Raw genomic sequence first — 10,303 nt, 5'->3', positions numbered from 1 at the left:
TGTTTTACTTAAAACTGCGTGTATTGCCTTGAAGGCTCTTCTTGTTCGTTAGTACTCATGTAGATTGGTCGTGATAACCAGTCGGTGCTGGTATCGCACTGAATTAAGCATGTAGGTCAGATAGTTGATTGTAGAGAGTGTGACAGCGGGGAGACTTCATGTAAGTGTTTGTAAGGTGGTGACCCTTACAGTCATGTAACTTGTAACAGCTAAACTCTTAAGGCATTCTAAATTGTTTATTCGGCCGTCTCCTTTGAAATTCTATTTGGCATTTTTACCCTTTTCGTTTTCTTTATTGATTGCTTGCATTGCTACTTGTATTTTGTCTGACGTTTCTCCCCGTCATGTCGTTACTCGTGTTTAGGGCTTGTCTTTTGCTTTTACGTAATGTATGTAATCACGTAGTGTTAAATTGTTACATATTGTGGGTTTTCTCTTGATGTCAAGCATTTCAATTAAGGTTCAAACTGCTTAGTGTAGGTTAGGCCGCGGTTGCCTGCATTAACATTTACGGGTCTTGTAATGTCTAATGAGGCATTTGTCTGTGCTAACGTCATTCTCGGTCGCTGTGATGATTGAGGGTTGTCACTTGTTGACGTTAATTTAATGAGAAATTATTCTTTATTAGCCAATACTATTCAATACTATCTGTCTAAAGTAAATACTAAAGTATTTGTAATATTGAAAATACGTTCACGTATTTTGCCGTGACAATTGTACTAGTGCTCTTGTTCTATGGGATAATTATTTAATTTTATATAATTGTCTTTGTATCCCTTTGCTAATTAATCAGTATTAATTTCTATGTAATAGGTTGGTGTAATTGTATGAGGATTTACATGAGGCTTTTGCCCACGATTAAAATGCAATGAGTTAATTTAAATACTTGCTGATTTAACCTTTGCATTTATCCTTGGCTATTATTAATTGGATTACCCTTTTGAACACTGTTTATTCAGCTCATAGTATTATATTATTTTTTAAGGATTGTGTTACATGCGGTTGAAGGTTCTCGTGAAAGTACTTCACCTGCTGACACTTTCCTATGAAGCTCATGGAAGCCTTCAATTTGTTAGCTACAAGTGTAGCCGATATTGCTACACATTAGATTGCATTATATATATTGCATTATATATTTTATGATATGATTTTATAATATATATTAATGTATATCATATATATATTATTTATTTACAAATTATGTGTTTTAATTTACATATATAACACTCCTTTATTTGACCATGAAACAGCCTCTCATGTTTAATTATTCATAAAGTAATGTATAGCTATGTTTAACTATGTTTAACTAAGCTACCCAGTCGAGCAAATAGTGCACTAACTTTAAATAATAAATTACCGTAAAGCATTATCGCATCTTTGAATCATTAAGATCTGCGCTGTGTTGCACCGTAGGTGAGACTGTTCTCGACCAATGTTTTCGGAACGGCATGAAGACTTCCAGGCCGTTGCTATCTGCGGAGCGACAAGGCGGGACGTGTCGATTACAAAGTCGCTGAGCTCTAGGGAGTCGACCCGCCAAGACGTCGCGGCCCTACAGTACCTTAAATGTTTGATCATTTTTTTTACAGGCACATTGCATTTAAACAAGTAGTTATTCAGTATATATTAACAATTATGGAGATGCTAGGGTAAATATGTAGTTGGGCGATATTTGTTAAAAAAAAAATTTTAATTCCGAAACTAGTTTTATTCTATGCTTTTTAACTTCCTCTTTTCATTAAATCCGGCGGAGATAAGAAATTCCAAATACTTTAGGAGATATCGAATTTTTTAATTTCCATCAAAATACCTGTGCATTCATGCGGCATTCCACATTGTTTCTTGTTTACGAGTATGAATTTTTTTTTCACGACGTAGGTGAACGACATCATTTTCTACTAATGGCAAAGGAATTGTACCCGCCTCTAACTTAGGTGAGTTTTAACGTTTCAAAATTTAATGTTTAATGTTATTTGGATATTGTTGTGCAAGTAATAAGTAAAAAAAAAAAAATTACATGAGTTCCTACTGCTCATCCTTTGTCCTGGTTTATTTGGTCAGGTCAGTTACATTATAAATACCTACTTTAAAACTAAACAACCAATAAAATTAATTCACATTATTTTTAATGTCCGCTTAGTTTGAAAGTATTTATAATGTAACTGACCTGACCTAATTGACCATTTTAATTAATTAGGCATTCACGAACACATGGCAAAATAAAAAAAATTGCGGCGGTCGAATGATTGTACAGGTCTTGTATTGCAAAATAAGAACGGCGATATCTCCTAAAGTAATTGGAATTTCTTATCTCCGCCGCTTTTAATGAAAAGAGGAAGTTAAAGAGCATAGAATAAAAGTATTTTCGGATTTTTAACATTTTTTTTCCGCAAATACCGCCCAACTACATATTTACCTTTTTCGCAAATACAGCCCAACTACATGTTTACCTATGCTAGTACAGGGTACTTGAAAAATGGTAATACCAAGTTAATGGTTCGGTTGTCTTGCATTTGGTGAAAAATTAAATTTATTTGGTAAAGTAAAAAGTCTTGTTTTCCTAGATAAGATTGGTTTACGCTGCTGATAAAATAGAACAAAGCAACAAGTGAAGAGAGCTTAGTTCAGTTACAAAGATAGTTTTATAAATTTGCATCACAATATGGCCTAGGCCTGTGCAATGCTTTGACTAAGCAAATTAAATTGCAGCTCTTTTTAATTTTTGACTGTGCTAGGAAATTTTCTATTGGTTTTATTTGAAGTTTTGAATGTGATGTAAAGCTTTGTTACTGAAGTTGCAAAGCTTTAAAACACTGGAAGTCTAACAATCTCTGCTTCTCAGTTATAAGATAGCCTATATATTTTTTTAAATTATACAAGTGCAGATGATCATAACTAAAGTGAATGGTTGTTAAGGATTGTATGATCAGCCACATCAATAAGAGAAAAATTATTTACGTTATTAAGTTTTATGTTTTCAAGCAATTTTCACTGTTCTTTAATGGAACTGTCGAAATTTAAATAACTGCAAGCATGTTATTCCGCAATTGCACGAAAGCCTTGTTTTGTCGCACTGTAATATATAAATGGTTCACATTAAGAACTGAAACTGGGATTCGAAGCTAACTTCACCTGAGTTAGAGGCTTGGGCAGCAGTTTTGTTGGAAGCTTCTAGCATTTAGCAGAGCATGTCAAAACCTCCCACTGTCGCATACGGGCTTAAGGAATGTAAACCGTCTTATTTAAAGTTTATATATTATTAGTAAGATATCCAGAGCATCTATAACACGGAATAAACCAAGTTTAGAAGACCTATGGCAACCACTGCTTCATACTAACACCGCACATCTGGCTAGATGTGTATTGTAATTTACTATAGTTGCTAGTTTCAGTGAAGGGCCATTCCATGCAAAACTGGACAAATCTTCAAAAAATTAAAAATTATTGTATAGCACTTTTTGTGGTTTGTTTAGGATACTTAAGTATTGTATTTAACATTTTTGTTACAGAAGTAACAATTGTTTGTTTTTAGGTTATTACATTAAAACGTTAAAGGAAACCATGTACACAGAGAGAAAATTTTTGTAGAGATATGTTAAGTTGGCATGTTTAAATCTTCCATCCAAAAAGGTTGTTTGTAACATTCACTAGGTAGTGTTTACAGTGCTAACCTTGCAGTAAAGAAACATCAACATATCCATCCAGTAGGTAAGTTAATCTGTCATGAATTTGGTTATTTAGTAACTGTATACATATCTGTCACACCCGTAACAAAAAATTGATAAAAGTTGACATGCTTGGCTAAATAAAGAACTGAACATGTTTTCATTATGTGAATGAAAGGTTATATATGACAATTTTTAATGTGACCATCCCTTAACTGGCTATATTTTGATTAACTAAGTAAAGATTAATATTAAAAAGTGTCACACCCGTAACACAAATATAAAATTTTCTTTTCTTTTAAGGTATTAAAGCATGCTTTTAAGAGTAAATCATTTTGGAATGTGTCAGGACTACAGGTAACAATTAGATTTGTTTTATTAGCCATGTATAGTAGCTGTGAATTTTAAGTTTGCATGTATATTTATTATTACTTTTTACAGATGAAGGTACAGGACAGCAAAGAACATGTACGTAAGTGGAAAGAGAGATTGAAAGCTAATCCAGATAAATGAAAGGAGCACCTAAGTAAAGAACAAGAGTGAGATAAGACAAGACGAAAGAAAAATATGGATATCTTGTGTAGGCCTAATAACAGAAGACAATTTAAATTAAAACGTTTGAAGGATTCGCAACGCCAGAGGAAGCACAGGAAGGAGTTGAAAGAGAAAAAAAGATACAATTTATTTAATTTATGTTTCTTCTTAGATGATTGATTTTGGGCTCATTGGGGAGTGGCATTTTTTTTGCATTTTTTTTCATGGCAAAGGGGCAGTGGATGGTGTAGGAGGAATGGTCAAATATAAAGTGTGGAATGAGGTGAAGTCCCGCCGTAGGATGGTTTATTAATGCGAAAGAGTTTTTCAATTGTGCTTCGGAAATCATTTCAGGAATAAAATGCATTTTTGTAAACATGGAAGAAAATCACAAATTCCAAGGGATGCTAATGGACCGATGGAACAATGCAAATGCTATACCTGGACTTCAGTCAAAACATTGAACAACAAGTTCTGTCTCTTAGTGAGCCGCACATCTTTCTCCACGTTAGAGAAATGCAGCATGACGAAGGAAAAAGTATCATACAATGACATTTATGCAGAAACTGAATCAAGTGATTTCAGTGACGATGAACCCATCCTTTCAGTTTCAACAAATCATCTCAAACCAGGACAATGTGTTTTAGTAGAATATGAGGGAAAGAAGAGAACATACAAATTTGTAGGGATGTGCCAAAGTAAGCCTGATGGTGAGGAAGTTGAGGTACTCTTTTTAAAACTTCATGATAAAGACAATAAAAGAATATTCAAAATTAATGAAAAAGACAAGTTTTTTGTTTTTATCAAACAAATTTTGAAGTATCTTCCAGAACCAGTATTGAAGGTAGTCGGTAACAGAGTGTACTATGAATTTCAAAAGGATATTGACATCATTGAACCGTAACATGTTTGTTAAGATGCAAATCTGGAGTGAAATTTAAAAAAATTGTTTAAGACTTAGCCTATAAGTTACTAGTGTGAGATAATGTAGTTTCTTAAAATCCTGTATAAAGTTAGAGTTTGACTTTTTCTTGTACACATTTTACACCATACTAAAATAGGCTAGAAGTGTTTGCATTAAAAATTGTTGTAAATTTGTTACATAGTATTATGTACAATGTTTAATATAAGAAGTTGGTATGACGTAAGTGATTTAGTGTAATTCAAATCTGTCTACAAAAGTGACAGCCATGTTGATGTACAGTCTCACACCTGTAAAGCTGGAATCACAATGCCCCGACGGCCCCAACACGACAGGCCCGACAAGTTCAACAGCCAATGAAATACAAGCTTGCAGTGACGTCAGCCCGACGGCCCGCAAGGAATAGATTCTATTTCTAATTTTGTCGTGTCTGGCTCCCGACAGAAAAGAAAACGGCAACAGAAAGGAAACAGTACAGAACTAAATTTCAAAAATATTTACCTACTTGGTAAATCTTTTTGCTGAAATTTCGTTTTACATGTGGGTGAATTGAAAAATTTGTAGCTTGCCTTAGTCTGTTTGTATAAACATAAACAGATATCATCGTGTTTATGGTTTAAGACATTATTTTAGAATCGTGAAGATAGGATTTAAAAATGGACGAGTTCAGCCAAGAACTTCTAATTAATAAAGTCCAAGCTCATGCTATTTAGTATGATATTGGTCTGAAGGACTACAGAAACCAGCCAAAAAAAGAAAAAGCATGGGCTGAGATAGCAAATAGTTTTTCGGGAGAGGAAGTTGATGGTAAGTTAACTAAATAAATAAAAGAGCCTACTTTGTTTTTAGCGCATTCTATAATGCATTTTAATTGAAGTATTTAGCTTGGCACGATTTGCCGAAGGCCAAATTGAAAATCGTCGGGTTATTTTTGTCGTGGTATTGTGACCCTACGCTTTTAAATCTGTCGTGCTGAGATGCTGCACGACAGTTTGTCGGGCCTGTCGTGTCGGACCCGTCGGGGCATTGTGATTCCAGCATAACAGATGATGTCACACCCGTAACATATGTTGTCACACCCGTAACGACACAATATAATTTATTGTAAAAAGAAAGGAACATCTTCATACAAATTGCCACAGGAATAATTATCTACGTTCATTTTATTGGCCATAAGGTAAGTGCCCCGGTACTCGTCACTGCTCCAATGGTCGTCACTAGCAACTTCAAATGTAAATAATAGAGAAGTAGCTCAATATATCGCCAACTTAAATATTGACAAAAATTTAGTCGACGTTCTAGCTGAAATTACCACAATAGTTTTCGGAACAAACACTATTTTCAATCAAAAAAAGTCCGTGCATCAAAAGTTCGTAGAGCAGTGAAGATAAATAGGGGAATTCCTATACTAAAACACTAAGGACGTTAGTGCACATTTTTACTTCTAATTCTGTAATTTTTCATGTTTATTCGTGATGTTTTGTGCTGAATGAGTTAGTTAAATGTTCTTGAAGAGGTGAAAGTGTTTATTTAAAAAAATTCGTTTTCTTAGTATGATTTGGTTAGGGTGACGAAAACCGGATCAATAAAAACCTTGTATTGCTAGTGTTCGTCATACCTGACGAGCACTGGTACATTTAATATTTTATTTAAAGTTGTGCTAAGTTAAACCCTAAAGTTCTTAAATAATATTGGTTCTTTGTTGTTAATAGACAAAGTACGTTATTATGATCAGATCCAGTAGTCGTCACCTATGACGACTTCCGATGCATGTGTATGACGACTTCTGGGTCGGAAATTACTTTACTTTATTGATTGCAAAAATTGTGTAGGCATTGTTGTTTACATTAATTTAGGGGTCATTCGATATATATTTTGACATTAATAAGTAAACTAAACATTGTAATGTGTCTCGTTCTTTAATTACAGGGCAAAATGCCAAAACGGAAAATACTGTTGTATGAAGAGTCAGCCATGGAAGCTGCTCTTAAAGATGTAGCGAATGGTATGAGTATAAAATGAGCAGCGGAAAAAAATAGTGTGCCAAGGAACACATTGTCCGATAAACACAAAGGCAAATCACCCTTGGGTAGGAAGATGGGCGGGCCCTGATTCATTTTTATATTTTACTTGTGATACCGCATAACATGCTATGTTATGTTGCAGCAACGAATTGAGTCGTATTGCGTACGCGTACAGTATGACGTCGCGTAAATAATAATAAATATAATATAAACAATTAACAATATTTGATAATTAAACAGTTTTTGTTAACCAAGAAACAATAAAATCTCATTAGAGCGGCTTTATTATATCTCTTTTAAGATAAGAACAAAAAAAAACGTGAAAATACGCGATAGTGAAAAACAAAGACATACATATTTCTAATTTGTAAAAAAATACTTTGTTACGTTGTTTCTGTTCCAATCTCAAACTTTGTCTACACACTTAATACCTTTAATAAACAGTAAAAAAACTTAGACGAGGAATTTCCAAATTATACTTTATTAATAAACAAACATCGTTCTTTGTATCGTAAATTCATTGAATATGCGCGCGCATGCGTAAAATATACAAGAAATGCGAGTAACAAAATGCAGCCGTGTGTAACGTTTCGTTACTCGTTACTAGACGGCACACCCGTTACTCAGTAACGAATACATTCGGTTTGCTACAGCTCTATGTGCTGTCCCTCTTTGTTCCGTGAGTGCTGTAAGTAAATTCAAAATTTAATGAGGATTATTCATTATATTACTGAACGATCTTTATAAATGCCATTTTGATGTTTAAAATATAGTACCAAATAAAATTTGAAGCCCAAATAGTACAATACTACCATTCTGGATCCATGAATTAAAACTAATGCAGCCGAAATCGCACATGACGACTACTGGCACAAACATGTGACGAACACTGGCAAACACGAAAATTTGCATGACGACTACTGGCTCGAAATCACACTTTTTTCAAAATTATAAATCTACAAAAATAATTTGTGTTTATCAAAGAGTGTTGGATAGCATTGTAGAGTAAAGTTTGAGGTTAAAAACAAACATGGGTAAATATGTATTAAACGGATTAGCGCCAAAAAAAATCGTACAAATATGAAATAACTTTCATTATATGCTATCTTACGTACTCTCTTCAGAACCGCCTGCGGAGATAAAAAATTCCAATTACTTTAGGAGATATCGAATTTTTTAATCTTCATTTTTTGGCGATTTTTTTTTAAAAAAAATTTAAAAATCCGAAAATACCTTTATTCTGTGCTCTTAAACTTCCTCTTTTCATTAAACCCGGCTGAGATAAGAAATTCCAAATACTTTTGGAGATATCGAATTTTTTAATTTTCATCCTGTGCACTCGTGCGGCGATAACGGTTGCTTGTTTACAAGTATCATTTTTTTTTTTTTGCGATGTTCCCGAACGGAGAAACCTAAGATGCACATAGAGTTCTGCCATTCCCGATTACACCCCAACAATTCACCTTCGGCCAACCTCGGGTTTATTTATTAATATTTCTCTGTTTATTTTAATGTAGCTATACTAACCTAACTAACCATCCAAATGGTTTTAAAGTGTTTTAATGTAGCTAACCTATCCGACCACTTTTAATATTTCAATTCATTTTTCCTGCGCAAAAATAAATAAATCCCGAGGTTGGCCGAAGGTGAATATTCGGGTGTAATCGGGAATGGCAGAACTTTATGTGGATCTTAAGGACTCTCACGTAAACGAATACATCATGTAAAAAGAAACTTACGTGAGTTTATTCTGTTCATCCTTTTTCCCGGTTTGTTAGGTCAGGTCAGCTACATTATAAATACTTTAAAACTAAACAACCAATAAAATTAATTTTATTATTTTTAATGTCTGTTCAGTTTCAAAGTATTTATAATGTAGCTGACCTGACCTAATCTACCTTTGTCCCATTTTGTTAGGTCAGGTCAGTTACATTATAAATACTTAAAACTATACAACATGTAAAATAAATTGATATTATTTTTAATTTCTGTTTATTTTGAAGTATTTATAATGTAACTAACCTTACCTAATGGAAAATTTATGTTATTTAGACATTCACGCGCACACGGCAAAATATAAAATGGCGACGGTCAAATTATTACACACGTCTGGTATAGCAAAATAAGAACGGCCATATCTCCAAAAGTATTTGGAATTTTTTATCTCCGCAGGCGGTTCTGAAAAGAGGACGTAAGATAGCATATAATGAAAGTTATTTCATATTTGTACGATTTTTTTTGGCGCTAATCCGTACAATACATATTTACCCAAACATGTAGGGGCAGTAATACACCTACAAGGTTATGTACACAATTTTTTTTTTATAAAACTCTTCTTAGCATGACGACTACTGGTACATCTACCTTATATGGTTAGATTTGGAAAAAGTCCTTTCAGATTTCACAGAGAATTCAACATAAACATGTAATTTTGTACTGTGGTGTCCAAAATATGTCACACCCGTAACATAAATACAGATGCTTGTAAAAAAAATTGTATAAATTTTTTTAACAAATGAAAATGCAGTAAATTAGCCCATTAACTGCAGTGTTTGTGCATATATGCCTGGAATACATTTAGTTATATATAATACATACAAATATTGTTTTTGCTTGAAAAATATCATTCAAATGTCACACCCGTGTGCATGGAATGGCCCTGAATGACATTCATTTTAACAATTGTATAATACAAAGTCGTGCTTCTGAGACATATGTAATAAACGTACTCTTAAAATGTAAGACAATATAATTTATTCTTTTCCAGTAAACTTACCAAGGCTAAAACAATCCAACAAAATTAACTGGTAACAATACGATTATTAAATGTTTCTCTTTACTCAAATTTTAAGTGAAGCAAAGACTATAGTGAAGAGTGGTAAATTCGAGAAGCCCATAGAACAATAAGCCTAAGATGACACAAGTGTCTAGCGGCAGTAATGCTACCTTCCTGCAACTGGCCGCAAATGCCGATCCTTTCCGAAGTTAGCCGATCGGGAGCGCCTACCCCCTGGATGTTTTTTATTTTTAAGCGCGCGTTTTTTCTCTCCAGTATAAAAATGCCACATAGACTGTTTAGTGGATGGTTGGTTATATTAGGTAAGTATAGCTACATTAAAAATACTGTAAAATCATTGTATGGTTGCTTAGCAAATAAC

The 10,303-nt window shown here is 33.7% G+C and overlaps 1 protein-coding gene across 1 annotated transcript in view; it reads right to left on the bottom strand.

The window, feature by feature from the left end:
- The window catches only part of LOC134535717 (glutathione S-transferase-like), a 31,405-nt gene extending 21,339 nt beyond the window's left edge, over positions 1-10,066 (bottom strand). The window contains exon 1 of the mRNA XM_063374925.1: positions 9,922-10,066. The gene's annotated coding sequence lies outside the window, so the exon portion shown is untranslated. The remainder of the gene's footprint in view (positions 1-9,921) is intronic.
- Between the last annotated feature and the right edge of the window lie 237 nt (positions 10,067-10,303).

The sequence above is a fragment of the Bacillus rossius genome, chromosome 10, assembly GCF_032445375.1.
Source record: "Bacillus rossius redtenbacheri isolate Brsri chromosome 10, Brsri_v3, whole genome shotgun sequence".
In the NCBI taxonomy this organism is placed as follows: domain Eukaryota; kingdom Metazoa; phylum Arthropoda; class Insecta; order Phasmatodea; family Bacillidae; genus Bacillus; species Bacillus rossius.
The sequence above is the reverse complement of the archived record's forward strand: the minus strand, read 5'-3'. Positions and strand labels throughout refer to the sequence as shown.